The 21,421-nt window shown below is 32.7% G+C and overlaps 1 long non-coding RNA gene across 17 annotated transcripts in view; it reads left to right on the top strand.

Moving 5' to 3' along the window:
• The window catches only part of LOC146996609 (uncharacterized), a 135,763-nt gene that overhangs the window by 94,831 nt on the left and 19,511 nt on the right, over nucleotides 1-21,421 (top strand). For 6 of the 17 annotated variants that reach the window (XR_015042321.1, XR_015042325.1, XR_015042322.1 and 3 more), the window contains exon 3: nucleotides 20,637-20,738. This is a non-coding gene — a long non-coding RNA (uncharacterized LOC146996609). Of the gene's footprint in view, nucleotides 1-12,799; nucleotides 12,922-18,989; nucleotides 19,225-20,333; nucleotides 20,524-20,636; nucleotides 20,739-21,421 lie in introns of those variants that run through there. The other 11 variants (XR_015042332.1, XR_015042330.1, XR_015042319.1 and 8 more) reach the window with 10 other exon arrangements.

The following is a 21,421-nucleotide window of genomic DNA, read 5'->3' as shown; positions in this document are numbered from 1 at the left end:
AGGTAAAACTACTCTAGCCGGTGGCGGATTCAGTTGGTGAAGAAGTCAGTTAAAAGTCCGTTAACTTGAATTGTTAAATCATGGAATTAGATGAGATATTTTTGCAGAATTCAGAAGTTTCAAAGTTGGTGATTAGAATGTAAGTATGCACAATAGAAAATTTCACAAGTACACAAAAATAATATATGTACACTGCCTCCCAATCCACCCACCCCAAAAACAAAGACAGCGCTATATCTCTCGTTCCATTGGGCCGATTGACGAAATTCAACTTGCGGTTTTCATGTCTCGAAAGCGCGACTTAGGATATGTATTGGCTTTATATATATTGCATTGTTCTAATATAGATATTTTGACACAAAATCGGACTTTTTTTCTGAAATGACAAGCCTTTTTGTTTTTCCATATTTCGATTCTATGACTTAAATTATGTCTAAATATTAAATTTTTCAAAATTTGCTAAAAAATTCAAAATTTTATCTTGGCGCGTTTTTTCAATTTGCGCCAAAAATAATTCACTGCGTGAACGTCTTAATTTATGGCAACCTATTTTCTTTTCCCTTTTTACATTGTACATGAGAATAAAAAAAGTTACTTCGTTCCTACTTTCAAATAGTTTTAAGAAAGTGTGCGTAAAACGCATTTGATGTTACTATTGCTTTCAAGAAATAAGCCAAATTTCGAAACGAGCCAGTATATAAATTCATGTACATCTTAAAAAATTTTGAAAAAAAATTTTTTTTTTTGCAGGTGTACCTAGAAATACATCTACATTAAGATGAAGTTAAAAATTTTATAGGTTATAATACAAAAATGTTTTCGAAAAACTTAAAAAAAAATATTTAAAAATACAAATTTTTAAAATAATTCATAAAAAATGCGCGAATTTTATTTGGATTAAGCCTAAATTTCGAATTCTGGAAGAAGGAATCAAGTAAGTTTAATAAAAAAGATAAAAATACGTACAGTATTAAAGGCCTACACTTCTTTATGCAATAAATATGCAAAATAATCAGGAAGCTAAAACAAAGTTAAAACTATCATTGTAACAAAAAAATGAGGTTTCTCCGCCAAAATTAAAAAAAAAAAAAAAAAAAAAAAAAAAAAAAAAATTGTCGCTAATCGAAGGGGCACCCAATTCTACACTAGAGCCCAAACTAATATGCGTTCTGCTGAGGAAAGGAATTCAGTAGTAAGTAAAGATTCAGATCATACGAACTTGTTAGTTTAACATAAGAACCTTACCAACTTGAAAGATTAAATATGTAACGCTGCTTATTATCACCTCGTATCTATTCCTGTTGACAAAACGAATCGACTCCGAAAGTCCATGTTCCTAAAAAATGCATCATCTTCCTTTTAAAGATGCAGTTTTTTGATACACTTATCTAATTAATGCATTTTAAATTAAAAATCAAATTTATTAAATTAAATAAAAAATTGCTATAATCAACAAATCCTCTGTAAATAAGTGTAGTGAAGGTATATATTTTATATATAGTAAAATGCACCGAAATATCGTTGCATTTGAGATTCTTTTCATGTATGAAAGACAACCGTTTATTAAATATTTGAAATTAAAATACAATGCATATGAATCTCAAGACATGGGCTTAATTTAATATGTATATATTATTTAATATGTAGTATATATTAATAATAATGTATATGTTATTTAAAAGAGTTTTAGAAATTTTACCTTTATTTATTAAAAATCTAAGCTTGAAAATTTTTACGATCAAACTAGATGAATAAATCTGAAACTTCTACTACGTCGAATTAAAGCGAATCCATTGCCATCAATTGTTTAATAAATATTATAAAATTATCGAGTTACGGATTAGTTATCATTTGTATTGTAAAAATAACTTGCGTTTCCTTTTTTAATTATTACCAAAAATGAATTGGTGAGTTATTTGGTCATTTGAGGTACTAACTCAGCTAGGTAGTTAATTCAGATTATGAGTTATTTGTTTATATAATAATTAATATGCGTCATAGATTTCTTTATCCTGTAAAATTTTGATAAATTTACCAGTTTTCCATGTATTCAAAGTTTTTAATTACACGAGACGAAGATTAAACTCATCGCTATGCAAAATCTTCCATTTTATAATTGAGAGCAAGATGTTGCCACTCAAGTTTTCTATTAACGATTATTCTATATTTTTATTTAAAATCCTTGCATTTAAGATTATAGTTTTCATATACAGTGTCTCAAAAAAGTGATGGACACTTGTGCTTTACAAAAGGAAACTGCAATAAAATAAATTTAAAAAACATGTAAAATTTTTTGTGGGTGTGTTTCATACTTAAATTTAGTAACAATTATTATATAACATACATTTTCTCAAAATATTAAAATAGTAATTTAATAAAAATACAATTGTTTAGAACGGAGCAGAAAATGGCTCACTTAAGTGATGGGACATTTAATTTTCCATCAAATATTTATCCAAAAATTTTACTTTTTAAAGGGTTTTAATATTTTGTTGGATTTGCTTTTGCTTTTAAAACATGATTTAATCTTCTTGGGATGGATTCGACTAATTTTTTTGTGATTTCTGGAGTGATTTTACCCCATTCTTCTTGAAGCACCGATTTTAATTGTTGTTTTGAAGAAATGGTGTGTTTGCGAATTCTTGATTCCAATTCTTGCCAAATATTCTCTATGGGATTTAAGTCTGGAAATTGCGCTGGTGTTTTTATTATTTCAGGATAGTTATACAGCAGCCAGAGTCAAACGTTCAAAGCAGTGTGCTTGGGTCATTGTCTTGGCAGAATTTAAAATCGTTATGAAGGTTCAATTTTCGTGCTGAAGATTTAAAATTTTGATTTAAAATGTCAATATACTTGTACTGATCCATTATACTGTCAATAAAAACAAGATTACCAACTCCAGCGGACGACATACACCCCGATACCATAACTCCTCCTCCACCATGTTTTACTGTTGGCACCAAGTTCTGTTTGCGAAATTCTTCCCTGGGTTTTCTCCACACCAAGATTCTACCGTCAGAACCAAATATATTAAATTTACTTTCATCAGCAAATATAACTTCATTCCAGTAATCAGAGTTCTTATTTATGTTGGATTTTGCGAAAGCCAGTCTGAGTTTTCCATTCTTTTCACTTACGAAGAATTTTTTCCTGGCTGCTCTTCCGTGATATCCAGCAGATCGAATTACTCTTCTAATAGCCTCAGAATTAACAATTACTCCATATAATGCTTGTAAATCAGCAGCAACTTTAGGAGCACTCATTCTTGGATTTTTTTTAAATATTTCGAACGATAATTCGCTTTATTCCATTGGATAGCTTTGATGGTCGGCCAGGTCTTCTTTTATCCTGAATCATATGATTCTTTTTATATCGTTTAATGATATTGAAAACTGTTGAATGACTGAAGTTAACTGTTTCAGAAGTTTCTCTAATACATTTTCACGTTCAATATGCAAATTAATAACTAATTTTCTATTTCCAGGCAAAGTTTCTTTTCGTTTAGCATTCATGGCTGCACAGAGCTAAAAAACACAAAAATTCCAAAACAAACTGGAGAGAAATACTGCACACGATTTTATAAATTATTGGCAATTGCTTTTGAGTAAAAATAAATACCCCAAAAGATAGTTTTATTGCTTACTTCAGACGATTTTTGTTGCATAGTACGTAGTGTCCCATCACTTAAGTGAGCCATTTTCTGCTCCGTTCTAAACAATTGTATTTTTATTAAATTAATATTTTAATATTTTGAGAAAATCTACGTTATGTAATAATTGTTACTAAATTTAAGTATGAAACACACCCACAAAAAATTTTACATGTTTTTTAAATTTATTTTACTGCAGTTTCCTTTTGTAAAGCACAAGTGTCCCATCACTTTTTGAGACACTGTATGAAAGACAACCATTTATTAAATATTGAAATTAATGTACAGTGTATATGAATATCGAGACAAGAGTTTAATTTATAATGCATATCGTATTTAAAGAGTTTTAGAAATTCATTTGAAGTCAGCTGCAGTTTGAATGATAAAAATAATTGTTTAATATATCTTTGTGCCATGTGACATTAAAATTAGTCATTAGTTAATGTCGAAGTAATTACATTCAAATTAATTCAGCACTGTTGTCATTACATGCAGGGGAGAAGTTTTTTGAAATGAGATACATTTCGATTACATCACGTGGCTTATCTAGAGCTAATGTAAACAAACAATGTTGACGATTTTAGAAATCATGTGACTTATATATTGGTAATGTAAACAAACAGGCCATTGTTTTGCGGAACGTTTCTCCATTGAATACAAATGCTAACGCATTTTCCACGCTTCAGCGTACTTTCAATGTGTTTTCTTTTACTTATAGTAAATCGTTAAACATATTATTTCTGTAGTAATAACTTCTTTCTCTTTCTATCTCAGTAACGAGTTGTGACGAATATTACGAAATCTGAGCTAACGTCTGCAGATATCATAACAAATTTCAAGCTGGGAAACATTAAAAAAAAGTCAACTTTTGGCCTGGCTGCGATTCAATCTTATGCTTTTCCAATATCCAGCTGGACGTTCGAACTACTTACATCATCCAGAGTACTCATTGGAGAGTGTGATAATTCTTTACATTCTCTTTCACTTAAAGAGCGATTAGAAAAAGCACAAAAACTAGTCGACTAAATCGTGGTGTTAACAAGTTATCGCCCACTACATTTTATTTGGGGCATCGCTGTAGCGATCATTAGTAATTTCACATAACGAAACATGGAAAATTTACCTTATACTCACCGATAGTCATTAAAATGGTAAATTTTAAAATGGGTTGAGTTTTAACAATAATGTGCACTGGAATTTCATTTATTTATTTTGCAAACTTAATTTTCAAATCTAAGCGCCATACAAATGTTTCCTTAAAAACAAAGAAAATTCAGGGGGGGAAAGAAAGAAACAAAGAAAGAAGGGAACTAATTCCCAATGTGCATTGCGATTTGAATCGTGAATATAGTTTAACCCAAATCCTATATTCAAAGTCCTAAAATTTCTCTTTGCTTTGCTTGCATTCAAAAGTTCTTTATTAATTACGGTGACGTTTATTTAATATCATCATCATTAGCAGAAGCCTTTGCCTTCGAGCATTCGTTTCGTGCAAAGAAGAGGACATTGTGTGGCTTTGAGAAGAAAATCCGTTATTCCGGAACAACCCGGACAGCATGCTTCTAGTGGGCACAACAGAACGTACCAACCACAGAAGAAGTAGCCAACAGGATATCCGACGAAGATCAGGATGAAGAACCAAATAATAGAAAACAAACAGCTACACATTTTCGTCTGAAAAGAAAAGAAAAAAAAAAAAAAAAAAAAAAAAAAAAAAAATACTTTCAGTAAATTTTCTGGGAAAGAAAATTTTTATTCATTTTAATACGGATTTTTCATTTCTTTTATAAATGGATACCATCAGTACTATTCGGAATACAGACACAATATTTAAAATAAAAGAGTTCTTGACGCACAGAAAAAAAAAAAAAAAAAAAAAAAAAAAAAAAAAAACAGGAATGTACAACAGTTAGATTTACACAAATTTAAAATATTCCAGTCATAACTCAAAAGCATAAATGAATAATTCTAACACAATACAAAATGCGCCTACGAAGTTTTAGGTTTAATCGAAAGTTTTCGTGTTAAATCGATTTCGTATAAAACCGGAAGTCGAATAAACCGAAAGATGAAGAGAACGTTACCTCTTAGCCTATAGACCAGGGCTTCTTAAACTTTTTTCATTTGCGACCTTTTTTATCACTGACTCTTATTTTAGGATTTATTTTCAGCAAGCAAAAATTAAAGAAAATTCTAATGAGACAGATGTGCTTGTTTACTGCTGCACAAATTAATTATTGGTGCGATATTTGACACTGCTCGACGTTAAGCATCTTCAACATGTTACAACGTTGAACGATATTTGGTGTTCATTAGCGTTAAAGCTGGAAAAATAGTTTTATAAAAATATTTGGTGCTGAATGAGAGAACAACATTTAATGCAATTTCAGAATTCATAAAGTTTTTTTTTTTTTTTTTTTTTTTTGAAAATTCAAGTTTTAGGTTTGAATCGCTAGATAGTTTTACGAATTCCTTTTGCACTTTATATAACACGTAATTAATCTCATTAATATCAATTAATGTAGTGTCTTTAAAAGTATAATATCCTTAATGTCATTTAATTTAATTTCCTCTTATGAATGCAGTTTCTTTAAATTCAACCATCGAATTGAATTTCCGCGACTACAAAATTTCGATTTGCGACCCCATTTGGGATCGCGGCCCATAGTTTAAGAAACCCTGCTATGGACAATCTTTGTAAGTCTGTATAAAGCCTGGCACTTTTATATAGCTGTATGATTCCTACGTAGAATTCGACTTTTTGAACGCCGTTAAATTTCTAGTTTTTTTTTTTTTTTTTTTTAAATCCCTTCAGTGCTATTAAACTGTGAATTTTGAAGTGAGACTTCTGTTTAGAAAAGAGAAAATCTGTATGCACGAAATCCAATAGATAAAGGGGTATTGAGAACTGCAGTAGTTTTCTTCGCTACAAATTGCGGAAGGAAAGGTTCATACAAAATAAGGAAATATTTTAGTATTAGCTGGCAGAAAAGAAGTGCGTATCGTTAACAGAGAAATTAAAGTTCATCTTTCAGAATAGACTAATTTGAGTTTTCACCGCATTCTGAGGGCATTCAAACAAGTACTGTTTTTCAATAAACAAAAATATTTCGCACTCTTTTATCAAAAATGCTTCCTTTTAAAGGAGTTAAATTTAAAGTACTGAAAATTGTAGGAATTTTTCCTCTAATGCAAAACTGGACGTCACGGCAACGTCATTTGGGAGTTAAAGTAATAATTATACTTTATAAATTATTCTTAAGAATGAATTGATGGTGAAAGCTATGTATTTCTACACGCATCTCTCATAATTGATGATTATTTTCTCTAAGACAACTATTATCGAACTCTGAAGATCCCGGATATTTAATAAAATTACGAGTTCAGTAGCAAAAACTAAATAATAATAATCAAAATTAAGTAATAATAGTCAAAAATTAAATAATAATAGTCAAAAACTAAATAACAATAATTAGAATTATAGTAATTCAACATTAGCTTAAAAATCATTCATTTTATTTTACCACAAAATTTAGAATTAGAAATTCTCAAACGAAACTGATCTAATTTATTTAAAATAAGTAAAGTTTATTTATCGTATGAAAATGTAATATTTAAATTTATTTCTTAATATGTTATAAGAATAATGGCATGCATTATTTTAAGAAGTCTTATAAAATCATAACATCATAAATCAGACTTAAAAGGATAGTCATTTCCAGTCACGTAATTCTGTCAAAACTTGAATGAGTGTGCACTTTTTCGATTATTTACTTGTTGATCTTTTACAATTCCTAAGTTTCTGTCGTTATCAAATGTAGACGGATCGGTTTCATTTACCAAAGTTTCATTTGAAATTGAGAAAACTTCGTATAATGTTCCCCCCCCGGGCAAAATTTCTCGAGTAACTTTTTAAAGGGAAAATAATTTCAAAACATGTTTATATTACTAAAATTGTAATTAAAAAAACTAGGCATTTTTCTATATTCATCTGAATATTAATTATTCTTAACAGATATAAAGAAGTGAAGTTTTTTTTTAAACTAATTTTCACCAACAACAATTTTGTTGTTTGTGGTATAATTGGTGAAAATTAGCATTCTATATTCATCTTAATATTAATTATTCGTAGCATATAAAGAAATGAACTTTTAACTAATTTTCACCAACAACAATTTCGTTGTTTGTGGCATATTTAGTGAAAATTAAATTTTCTTAGAACTTCAATCTAATTTTCACCAGCTATACCACAAACATTTTCACACTATTCAAAATAAAGAAAGTAAAAGAATCTGAACGACTACTTCTGAACCCAAATCCTTTCCTTACTAAAAAAAATATCTGTGTGCATTCAGTCTATTACGATTTCGCACGCACGAAACAATTCTGTAGGGTTTAATAAACGGAAAATTAAAACTCGCAGCAAAAGTAAAATTTCTAATTTTGAATTCTGTGCGTGTTTATTCTATAGGAAAGGTGATTATTGGAAAAATAGTCACCAAAAAAGCACTTGGAAGACTGATGGTATATTGCTGGTTGTGACGGATTTTTTAAAGAAAACTTTCGTCGTACATACAGCGAAAATGTTGTTTCATTTGTTTCCCTAAAGCACCAGTTAAAATTTCTAATATTTTTCATTTTATCCAGACAGTCGCGGAGGATAACTAGAATAAACACAAAAATACAGAGCAGCTACTTTAAATGAAATTGATCTATAATGTCTGCTCTCGCAAAGCTGTTCTTTCAGCTTGTTTCCCTGGTCAAAGAACTGTAGGCCAAACTTCTAGCCTACAGTTCTTAATAAAGTCATTAATTGCTAGTTCTTAATAAAATGCTTGGCCAGGGATACAAACTGAAAGAACAGAACTTTGCAAGAGCAGACGTTATAGATCAGTTTCATTAAAGTAGCTGCTCTGTATTTTTGCGTTTATTCTAGTTATCCTCCGCGACTGTTTGGATAAAATGAAAAATATTAGAAATTTTAACTGGTGCTTTTGGGGAAAAATTAAAGAGCATTTTCGCTGTAGGTAAAATCGACTACGTCGAACGCTTTCTTTAAAAATACGTCACAACCCAACAATATACCTTTAGTCTTCTAAGTATTTTCATGGTGACTATTTTTTCCAATAACCACCTTTCCTGTAGAATTAACACACAGAATTCAAAATTAGAAATTTTACTTTTGCTGCAATTTATAATTTTCCGTTTAATAAACCTTACAGAATTGTTGCGTGCGGGCGAGTTCGCAATAGACTGAATGCACACATCTCGGATAACAGATTGATAAGAATTATTTTATCAAATGAAACACTTTAGGGATCCGGAACTTTCCAAAGCACAGCTAAAGAGAAAGCTACTCGGAGATTATCTCAAGACTCCGAACTCACAACTAAGAACAACTACTACTGAGGGCAGATTCTCTCTCTGCTTTGTACAGTTTTCAACCGCCTGCCGAGATATTTCTAGTACTTTCTGCTTTTCAAAATAGCAATAGGAAAGTCGAATTACGGTAACAGCTAATATAGTGATCAATTACATATATTTAATTATAATACCTACTATGGTGATACACCAGAATGTTCCAAAATGCTCGCCAAGTTTGGCTATTTCTCGCGAAAACCGTTGCCTCCTTGGCGATATCTCGCCAAATTACCGAGCTACCCATTTACTCAATGTTAAATGGGACTGCCCCTGTGTTCGTACTTTTCCGGCGAAGCTCGTCTCTTTAGATTTTTCATGTTTCATACAAAAGAAACACAACAATTTTACTTACAATTTCACTAAAATTAATCTAAGTACAAAATTCATAACATTATATTAAAATATACGACTCTTTTTATGTTATTCCAGTCATTATAAATGTTTTTAAGAACTGATTTAAACGCAGAATTCTGACCAACGGATAATGTATGCACAATGCATGTGACAATTATTTACCTGCAGAAGGGCAACACTCGAGATTTAATTCGTTTGTCTCTTGGCAAAATTTGTTTCATAGTCAATTATGCAAAACTTTCCTTGTGTTTTAATACCCTACATTGTAAAAAAATATATTTCCCCGTATAAAACTGAGCTACAGCCATAAAAATCGGCATATCTGCATGCAAGTCATTAGAATATTATTAGATACAAGTCATTAGAATATCAGTGCCGCTAACATTACCGAGTTTATTCAAAGGGCGTGTTAAAAGTGAGTAGGACAACATTTAAGGGGATAAGTGTTTTCATTCATGGGCAAATTTGAGCTTTCTGCTCAGTTGCAAAGATGTGCAATGATACTTTTGAGACGTACTCGAGGGCGATATGAATAAATGTCTGATTAAAAAAAGAAAAGGTCTCATCATAGACCTAACAGATGCATTGGTACAACAGATGTATTAGCAACTATACTGGTCGAAACGGTAGGTAACTCCTCAATGGTGGCAGCATTGGATCTCAAACGATGTACAGAGTAATTACAGAGACTCGGAATGCCCCAGACGCACTAAATCCTTGAGAGGATCATGCGACCAAAAGAACAGCTAAATATGTGATTCGTTCGAAAACATTTGCCGTTTTCCAAGCATCTTGTGACACCACATGATACCTTTCGAAGGCGATAGTTAGAATACTTTTAAGTCTTTACGTCCATTATTAACCTCAGGATAAAGACAAAGCCATTTGGACTAGTACCACGTTCAGTTGACCTGTAAGACCACCCAGCTGGACGCATTGTTAGTTCTTTAGCTGGACGCATTTCTTATTAGCTGGACGCATTTCCTATTAGCTGGACGCATTTCCTAGATCCATTATTAATGGATAGTGAAAAACCTTCCTTCTATCTCAGTGCTGAAGATAGCCGAATGCGTGCTGGAGGAATGGCCAGTATTCTAATCCTGCGCCTTGTTCTTTGAAAGGCACGGCATTGTAGCTATCCCTTGGAACAGACGAATTCCTATAATTATGCAAGGCAATCTGACGGTTCACAAGGATATTGACGATATTCTGTAGCCAGTCGTATTTTTCATGGTATCCAGCGAGGCCACATCAACGCAAAGTTCCAGCCCAAGGTTTGAGCGATCCGAAAATCATTTTTTACCTTTCCATAAACCTGTCGCTTTCCCTTTATAAAATTGAGGAAAGTGGACCCTGAGTGCTTGCCAAAAGTGCTCCGTGAATAGGGCCTTAGAACCGCTAGCCTGTTGTCAAGATATACATAAGCCATTTATCAACAAGAAAACGCTTAAAAACATCTACAGGACTGCCTCAGCAATGAATACTTCTCAAAATTTGATCCTAGATCCATTATTAATAGAAATTATAGTCACAAGCTTATCAAGAAATATGTTCAATTTATAATTGAACAGTCTGTGTGTTGCTAGTTTAATTATTCCACTTTATGTTGTTTTACTATTACTGATGACTAGCAAGATCGGTTAATTTCAGGTTTCGACTGGTGTTCGTGTTAAAATAAAATTCTGTTGATTTCGAAAAAAGAGAATCATGAGGTTTTTACTTCGTAGAAGGGTAGAATATTTTTGCTGTTTAAGAAAGAGAGACGCAGACGATTGCCATCCTGCGTCTTTTCCATTCAAAAAAAAAAAAAAAAAAAAAAAAAACATTTTGCTTTCTTTAAGTTTGCATATTAACAGAAAAGATGCAGAACTTGTAAATGAACTCGTATGAAACTGTTTATGCATAATAAATATAAACGGCAATAATGATATTAATTAATAACCATCAAAACGATTTTTAAAAGACGTCTTCTTGCAATTATATTTAGCAGAAAATAACTACATAAAATAATGCCCATAATATTTGGAAAATTAGCATAAAATAACAAATATTTGTCTGGTGTGTAAGTTCTATAAGATTTAAGTAATTAAAATAAGAATTTTCTTCTGCAAGAATTTACACAAACAGAATCAATAGCTGATGAAGAAGCAACATTTAGATGAAAATATGAAGAAGCCAATAACATTTCAGATTAAACTTTCAGATTATACAGTCGAACTTTGACACAAGAGGAGGAAAAAATGTTCAAATAATGTAAAATTCGATTTATTCAGAAAAATTAACATTAACTTAGAATTCTATACTTTTGGCTTGCAGTAAAACATGCCGAAAATTTCGATTCGAAGTTGGAACAATCGAAGTTCTTCCGAACTAGGTTTAAATGATACAAAGCTTAATGTTGCCTTATCAGAAAAATTATTTTTATTTCAAAATCTACATTTCTCCATGCAGTTAAACTTTTCGAAAATTTCGATATGAAGATTGAGCAGTCAGAAGATTAGCAGTTATGAAGATTGAGCAGTCATACTCGAAATGAGCAGTCTTCATTTCGAGTATGAAGATTGAGCTTATATCGTATATAAAACCTGTTTATACTTCTTGTAATCTCGCTATATGAGCAAGTAAAGCTATTCATTTTTGTATTAAAGAAACGTTCTTTTCGTCTAAAACTTTTCTTATGTGATCTAAAAATCAATCATTATTTTCCTACTCCGCTTAATAAAATTAGATATTTTTACTTCAATTTATTACCTTCTTTTCAAAATAAAAGGACACCCCCAGGAAAAAAAATTAATATTGTGAATTGGTCAAGATAACAGATTAAAATAAACTCACCTAAGATGTGGAAAACACTATGAATTATTTCGTAAATTAAGATTTGCAGGGTTTTCTCAGCAACAAATTTCTCCTGCAATAAAATCTTGCTTCTTCTTTTCGAAGAGGTAGATAGGTTTGGCTGCCATTGACGTCACATGTCCACGTGTGGTATCAAAAGATAAACTTTGGTGCGGCTTTTTATCTACGGTGAGTTTAACGCTTTAAGATGCGTTAATGCATTTCCATCTAATGCTCATTTTCTTTCAGCTAAACGCTTTTATTCTTAATAACGAAACATAACGATATTATCAAGGTTTAATATTAAATGATAAGAAATATTTAGCTGTTATCAAATATATAGACCAACGAAATTATTTAAAAGGCATTTTCATAAGTATGAAAGAAATTTTATACTTACAATCTTTCTCTCCACAAATTTGCAGACAGTGATATAATTTTGTATCCGGGCGACAGGTGATAATAATTTCTAGACTACTTTTCAACGGCTTTAGAGTACAAGCTATGCAAATTAGTGATAACGCGGTAGCAATAAAAACCTTTGGTATTCTTCTGTTTTGAGATCCGTAAAAAAATTGCAGCGAAAATGTATGCGCCAAAGCTAGCAAAGGCACCCATTTAACAGCGCGCCAAATGTAGCGTACGCGCTGGTTTCAGATTGCGTAAGTTCATATAGTTCTATATTTCTTGACACGCCACTGAAATACTAGTTTAATCTTTAAATCATTTTTTGATATCCTATGGATTTAACAATTTGGAAATTGCCCATGTCGAAAAGTCGGCAATAGAATTTTGGGTAAAGTGCAGAATCGCTCACTGCTTGACGCGTTTTTAAAAATTGCACATACTCGGTATCCATGTGCACATCGACCTATTTTCACTTAAAAAAAAAAATCCCAGGATTGCACAAAAATGGCACTGCGCACCCCCTTGACTTTATCTATGTACACATCGACCTATTTTCATTTAAAAAGTAAAATAAAATTGACAAAATTCCATTTGTTTTTACCCTTGTAAAATGCGGCAAACAAATAAGTGAGCGATTCTGCATTTCTGAATTCCGATTTTGAATATTTTCAAAGAAAGGCATCATTCATTATAGAAAATTACGTTTGAACAACCAACGAGATGAAATTATGCTTTAGCGATAAGTCGGTAGCGAAATAGCGATGCAGGCATCCATTCAGTTATGTTTAGAAATTTTTATATAAATTATAATAATGATTTGAAATAGTTATTTACTCTTATGCTTTCATTCAGTCATGTTTAGCCTTTTTCATATAAATTATAATAATAAAATAGTATTATATGAAATTAACCTTTCATCTAAATTAAAACATCAATCTTAGATAGTTATTTACTATTATATTTCCTTTCTTGCCGCACTTATTAGGGTTGCCGCAATTATATTTGGCAGCATTGGCATCAACAATAGTTTGGCGATTTTTTACGGCCCTCGAAACCGAATAGTACCAAACCTTTTATTGCGGGTACATCTGGAAATTTACAAATTTTTAAAATAAGTAATACAACTGAAATGGTTAATTCATCTGTAAATCATGTAAATCAACTAAATATAGTTATCAATATGGATGGTGTCCACAAAACCTCCTTTCGTGATCATTGGGCATAAATATATACTTCCAGTTACAAAAATGTCTTAAATGATTCAAACATTCAAATTTAGAATTTTTTAACTAAAAAAAATTATTTTGTGAAAATACGAAGTTAACTTTTTAATCGGTCCTCCCCCGTCCCTATAGTTATCTTAAATAAAAGTGAACATTTAGTGTAAAACATAAAATACTAAAAGTTTCTCATACGATAAAATTTGACGTTTAATTTCAAAATCTGGAATTTTTGACATCTTTCTCAGTTTTTCTTGAGCGGTGGCTAAAACGTAAAGTTGAATAATTCCAAGGTTCCCCCCCCCCCCATAATGCTTTTTCGCTAATTAATTAACATTCTTTAATTTATAATTGTGTTATACTTGGTATGCGTAAAGCATTTTTGCAAGTTTTTAAGTTGCATTACTTTAGTATTAAAATCTAGGATTTTGAAATTGGATACATTTTTTTTTTTTTACTTTTAATTTATGCAAATAATGTTAGGAATTGGGTGTGAAATAATAAAGTTTCCCTCTGCTTTCTAGCTATTCACCAATACTGTAAACAAGATCCTTCCTTTTGGCGCCCAGACGGTATAGTAGTTTAGGAACCAACTGCAGTACCGAAGGCCCCAGGTTCGAATCCCGGAGTATGCATGGATGTTTGTAAATGCCCTCTCGAGTGGTTGGTGGTAGGGGAAGAGAGTGTGGGAGGCCCTCGGACCCGTTCCCCCGGAGTGCTGTGCTTGTTCTGATGTTACTGACATTCGAGTGAGATAAGTCACAACAATAACAAGACAGATTTTTTTTTCCCTAATGGCAGATTGCGAACAGTTACAGTGTAACCCAGTCCATTAATCTGTACAAGGCCAGATGTGGTGGTCTCTTTATTATGGAGGCACTTAATAGGTGGGCCACCATCGCCCCCCCCCCATGAAGAGACGGACAGTTACAACCATGCCTTCTCCGGGATTCGAACCTAGGCCCTTCGGCATCGCAGTCAGACTTTCCTAACCACTATACCGTCTGAAAAACTTGTATCGATCAAAGCATAGCAGTGCTCATCGCTTTAACTATTAACATCAGAAACCTTTCCTAAACTGTTATTTCATTTTTAATCGCTTTAAAATTGAAATATTTCTCTCTTTAATTTGTATATAAGTTCTAAATAGGATCTCGAACTGTAAAATTAAATATTTCAGTCAGTTGTTGAATGAGAGCCAAATATTATGTGTTTAGTTTCTTTAGAATCAACTTCTACTGAATATAATTATAGAGACCGGACAACCGTATGAAAAATTAGATTTCGTAATATTTTTAATCCGATTTTTTAAATTTTAGCATATCATAACATGCATTTTTTTCTTATTTTAACGTAAGACTCTGTCTATGATCAACAATTGTGAAAATAAAGGCTGCATAAATACTTTTATGTATACAGGATACACACACACACACATATATATACCGTATATTCCGGCGTATAAAGGCACGTATAATTTCAAATGACATTAAAAAAAATTAGGTATATTCGCCGTAGTAAGCACACCCGTTTCTTTACGATGAAACCTGAAAGATACTTGTGCAATGCTCTTATCTTTCGAAGTCATTCACTGGAAGATTTTTCTAAGGCTTTCGAATAATGGTATACAGAATTGGCAAGCGATTAAGGCGAACAATATGTGTGTGTGTGTGGGATGGGGGGAAATGCTTGAGGAAATAAATAATTCTGCAAGGAGGGTGGATTGTATTCAATGCAGTTGTGCACAAGAATGTTATTCTGAGATTTCGGGAAAAGACGAACATAATTTGGGGTAAGGACATACTTCCGACCCAAATAAATTTGCGGAATCAGAAGCCAGATGTTTTCTTTGCCTGTAACGTTTTTGAAGTCATGTTTTGTAGTGAACATCAAAGGCTTTAGTAAACCGTATTTGCTTTAGTTTAAATACATTTGATGTAGTGTTCCTTTTAGTAGCAAATATGGTTCCTGCTAAACTAAACAAACACAGTTCTGATTTAAATGCAAAGTCACAGTTTGCGAAAGAAAACGGAAATCGTGCTGCAGCAAGGATGCTTGGTGTTGGTGAAACCTTAATACGTGAGTCGAAGAAAAACGAAACTACAGTAATTAATAAGGCAAAGAATAAATATGCTTTGCGTATAGGAGTAACGAAATGCCTATCCTAGAAGAAAGCGTTGCGAAATGGGTCATAGAAAATTGAACAGAATGGATTTATTGTAACAAGAAATAAGGAACATTTTATTTGCCGGGCAAGAAAAAAATGCAAAATGAAAACGAAAATTTTAAAGCAACTTCGAGTTAGTGTAGTTGATTAACGGCATGGAAAAATTTAGTTCTATGAGGAAAAAAACAAAAGTTTTGCAAAGGCTCCCGAAAGAATCGGACAACAAATCAGATGTATGTTGATCTGCGAGGGCAAAAAGTTTATTGACTCTTACATATTGGAAATTCTGCTGAAACTCCAATACCGTTTTTGATGCGCTAGGAAATAAAACAATTGATGGAAAAGGAACAAAAACGCTTCACATGAAGACAACAGGTCACGAAAAATCTCACCTCACTGTAGTGCTTACCTGCTCGGCGGGAGGGCCCACCAGCGGCCGAGCGGTAAAGTCGCTGAATACTGGTAGTTCGGTCCGAGGTTCGAATCCGCGAACGGGCTGGCTGCATGGGTGTTTTCGTGGTTTTCTCCATGTGTAACGTGTATACGAGCCAGTTTCCCTTAGAAAGTCCTCCACGAAGGCATCCCTCCCCTTAGGCAGATAGCCCTTAAGGCTTTGCGGTAATTAAATAACCTAACCTAACCTAACCTAACCAGCTCGGCGGAAAATACAGAAATAAAACGCATTCATATTTATTATTGTTTTTTTTAAAGGAGAAACGATGCCGAAATGCAATTTCTCAAATATTGTTTTCACTTATGCTCACGAAAAAGGATGAAAACGGTGTGAAATTATGGGTAAGGAATGCTTGGCCTAAAGCATCCTTTTACATCCAGGAAGACTTTTAGTTTGGAATATGTTCAGATCCTATCTAACGGATAAGATACATTCGTTGAAAGAGTGTAATACAGACATGGCAGTTATTCAAAGAAAATTTATAACGACAGTTAAATACGTGGATGTTAGAAGATGGAAAAACATTTGCAAAAAGGAGGCCAAATGCGTCTAGAAATGGTGAGTGAACGGATAATAAAAGCATGGAATGCAATTAAATCCAACATAGTTCAAGTCATTTGTAAAATGTAGTACGTATATCTAACAATATAGACAAAACGGAAGATGATTATTTATGGATCAGAGTAACAGTGATGATGAAGATGAAACAGAATTCGATGATGGGCTCGAAGGTATAACAGAAGACGAATGTGACGAACATTTCATGTTATCCGATAATGAAAACTTCATGAGAACTCACAGGGTATGGTATTCCTTTTTAACACGTTGAGCGCCACGTCAGCCATCTGTGGCTGACACTAGATTTTCCGTTTAGGCCGCGTGAGCCATCTGTGGCTGACACTAGAATTTCCGTTTAGGTCGCGTCAGACATCTGTGGCTGACACTAGATTTTCCGTTTATGCCGAGTCAGCTATCCTTGGCTGACACTAGATTTTCCGTTTAGGCCGCGTCAGACATCTGTGGCTGACACTAGATTTTCCGTTTAGGCTGCGTCAGCTAACCTTGGCTAACGCTAGATTTTCCGTTTAGGCCGCGTCAGCCATCTGTGGCTGCACTAATCTTTCCGTTGAGGTCGCGTCACCATTTGTAGCTGACACTAGACCTTTTCGTTTAGGCCGCGTCGACCGCCGATGGCTGACAGCGTGTAACATGATACATAACTATAAAATTTACACTGTTTTATGAAATGACACAAAATTTATTTAAAATTTACTTAATTTTGATTCATGATTTGATTTTGATTCATAGGATTTCAATAAAACATGGTAAACATAAAAACGGTTCTCCATTAAAGCTATTACAAAATGTGACAACACTCTTTTAGTCTTTTTTTCTGGCCATTACTCTACCAGCTTCTGTTGCATTTTTATCATAACATAATTTACAATATTTTCGTACTTCAGAGGCTTTTCCCGGTTTTCTTCGGAGTCTATGTTGTCGTTTTCTAGATATTCTTGCACTTTTGTTCGACGAAATGTCTTCTTTTTCACAACTTGTTGTTATCTTCTACCGCGATACGAATCACTGGCCCTACAATACCAGCGCTTTTGCGCGTGACCTGAACGGGATTGCCTAGAACATATGCGTGGCGCTCAACGTGTTAAATAAACAGTATTTAGGTGCGTGTAGAAATCTGCTTTTTGTATACTCATCTCTTCCTTTTTTAAAATCTATCTTTTTTAGGCTCTGCATATAACGCGCCCCCGTAAATTTCCATCTTATTTTTTGTATTAAAAGTGCGCATTATACGCCGGAATATACGGTATATGCGATGATTTGGATATGACGCAGATAAATGTTGAAGCGTATGTAATAAATCTGGAACGATGAAGAAGTCATGTAGATGCAGATGTAGCAGATTTAGATAATTTTTTTTATTATTGTAGTTAAAGATTTTGCGGCCGCAAATGCCTGGCACAGGAATCGTGCCTGTTCCCGAACAGTTACATTTTTTATGTTGTTTTGTAGAAGAATTGAATGCAGGAAGCAACGTTTTGGGGCGAACAGAGGTAGAAGTGCCAAGTTATCAATATGGCAGCTTGTTAAGAGAGGATAATTTGCCAATCTTGGCTGATATCAATTTCATCTTTTATACATATATACTTAAATTTATTTATTTTTTTCATCTTTTATACATATATACTTAAATTTATTTATTTTTTCATTTTTTATACATATATACTTAAATTTATTTATTTTATATATACATTTATTGAAATTATGTATTTTTATATACTGATTTTAGCTTAGTTATTTAACTCAAATTCTTATAATATCTCTCTGTCTCAATAATGATTCTTAACACGTTGATCACCAAGCGTATTTCTTAGGCAATCCTGTTCAGGCCACGCGCGCCGCTTAACAGCGCTGACATTGTAAGGCCAGCGATTCTTATCGCAGTAGAAGATAGTTTACGTTTGGAACGTGATTCCTATAGGCATTCATTTGACACGTTACGCTCCAAGTCTGTTTTGTAAATAGTTACATTCTATGCAAAGATATTACGAAGCAGAAAATTAGCATTGCTGAAGTCCGGAAAGAATTAGCGCTATCCCTTCAAAGTTGTGAAAAAGAAGATATTCCATCGAACAGAAATGCAAGAATATCTAAAAAACGACAGCATAAACTCCAAAGAAAACCGGGAAAAGCCTCTGAAGTACTGAAATATTGCAAATTATGTTATGATAAAAATGCAACTGAAGCTGGTAGAGTAATGGCCAGAAAAAAGACTAAGACAGTAGTCACAACTTGTAATAGCTGTAATGGAGAACCGTTTTTATGCTTACCGTGTTTCAATGAAATCCATTAGTCCTGTAATGAATCAAAATCAAGTCAATTTTAAATAATTTTTCTGTAATTCCATAAAACAGTGTAAATTGTATAGTTATATATCATGTTTACACGCTGTCAGTCAGCGGCAGTCGATGCGGCCTAAACGGAAAGTCTAGTGTCAGCCACAGATGGCTGACGCAGCCTAAATGGAAAGTCTAGCATCAGTCACAGATGGCTGACACGGTCTAAATGGAAAGTCTAGCGTCAGCCACAGATGGTTGACGCGGTCTAAACGGAAAGTCTAGTGTCAGCCACAGATGGCTGACAATGGCGCTCGAGGTGTTAACTAGCAGAACGAAGAATCATTAAAATTAAATTATTCAAACAAATACTTTACTTTCTCTAGGTGTTCTTATTTCAGTTTTTTTACAAACTTTGCATTCATTCGTAACCCTTATCAACTTAAGCTCGTATTTTCTTTTCAAAGCAAATTTCATTGATATGAAAGTATTCTTGGAGACAGTGCGAATGACAAATAGGAAGGTGGCTAACATGAAAACACTTAAGAGCATTGTCACATGGTCAAAATTATCAAGTTGCATGAAAGTTCATTTTGCTTCATTCACCTCTTAATCATAACGAATCACTCAAAAGGTATTTAGTCGTGAAAACTTATTTTAAATACCTCGAATAACAACTTTTGATATAAAAATAAATATCAAGAACAAATTACGGTTTGGTGCCTGAAGGAATTCCTTATTAAATCATAATTCTGAATTTATGATCATCTAGCAACACACACGTATGCAAATATGCAAGTTAATCTTTGAACAAGCAAACAGAAGACCTCGAGTAGCTTGACCGATTTTGGAAGTAACATAGATAATTTTTTTTTCCTCAATGATAAGATACCTACTTAACATAAAACCCTATTACAGAGATAAGATCTACTTAACCTAAATTTTCACTTATCTACTTTAACATTTTATATACCTTGTTTCATGAAATGATGGGACGAGTGAAACAACGAAAGTAATACAAATGATTTATTTTGGTGTAGTAAACAAGCAAGTATTAAAGGAACTAAAATAATGCTTACTTGCTTTAACATAACAGTAAAACAATGTTTACTTAAACAAAGCACACTCTGAAATGAACTAACACGTCTTTACTCCAAAAGCATGTAAAAAATTATTTCTAAAATTAAATTATCTTCTTTTATTTCTGAAAAAGTAAAATTAATTCTTAATCGTCTACTTTCCACAGTAATCAAATTATTTTCTCTTACTTTTATAGCTGGAGAAAAATTAAGCTAAAAGCTCAAGGACGTGGTCTACACCCCCTATGCAAGATATTGACGGAGAGAACGACGGATGCCGAATTACGGCCTTCACAAAGGTAAATAAATGTCATTCCCTCCATACATTTTTTTTCGTTTTCAGTAGGTTTACACATTGTTTTGTAATTTCTGCCAAATTTATACATATACAAAATGAGTTGTAAATCGATTTTCTCGATTAGTTTTCTTCTGAATGTTTGTTCTTACTAGTATGTGACAGGAAAAAACTAAACCTAACAATAATTCTTAATTTGTGGTAATTAAATTATGGAACACACTCTCTACGATGTATAGGAAGCATTGGTGTTTGAGTGAAAAGTAAAAGTTAAGTACAATGTGAAAAAAAAAATTGCAACAGTTCCATATCTCCCATTCTACTCGGCCGATTGATGAAATTCTGTTTTTCATGTCTCAAAAGCACGACACGGGAAATCTATTAGATTTATATATATAGCTCCTCCGTTGTTTAACATAGGTATTTTGGCACAAAATCCGACCTTTTCCAAAATAACATACCATTTTTTCCCATATTTTGATTCTATGACTCAAATTATGCTCAAATTATTATATTAAATTTTGTAATTTTTGATCTGAAATTTAAGGAGAAATTAAAAAATTTATCTTGGTGCATTTTTTTCAGTTTGCACGAAGAATAATTCACTTGGAAAACTTCTTAATATATGGCAACCTATTTTCCTTTCCCTTTTTACATTGTGCACGAGGGAAGTCACATCATTTCTAT

The sequence above is a fragment of the Stegodyphus dumicola genome, chromosome 7, assembly GCF_044657685.1.
Source record: "Stegodyphus dumicola isolate Sdum_Otavi_A_Nest chromosome 7, ASM4465768v1".
Taxonomy (NCBI): domain Eukaryota; kingdom Metazoa; phylum Arthropoda; class Arachnida; order Araneae; family Eresidae; genus Stegodyphus; species Stegodyphus dumicola.
The sequence above is the reverse complement of the archived record's forward strand: the minus strand, read 5'-3'. Positions and strand labels throughout refer to the sequence as shown.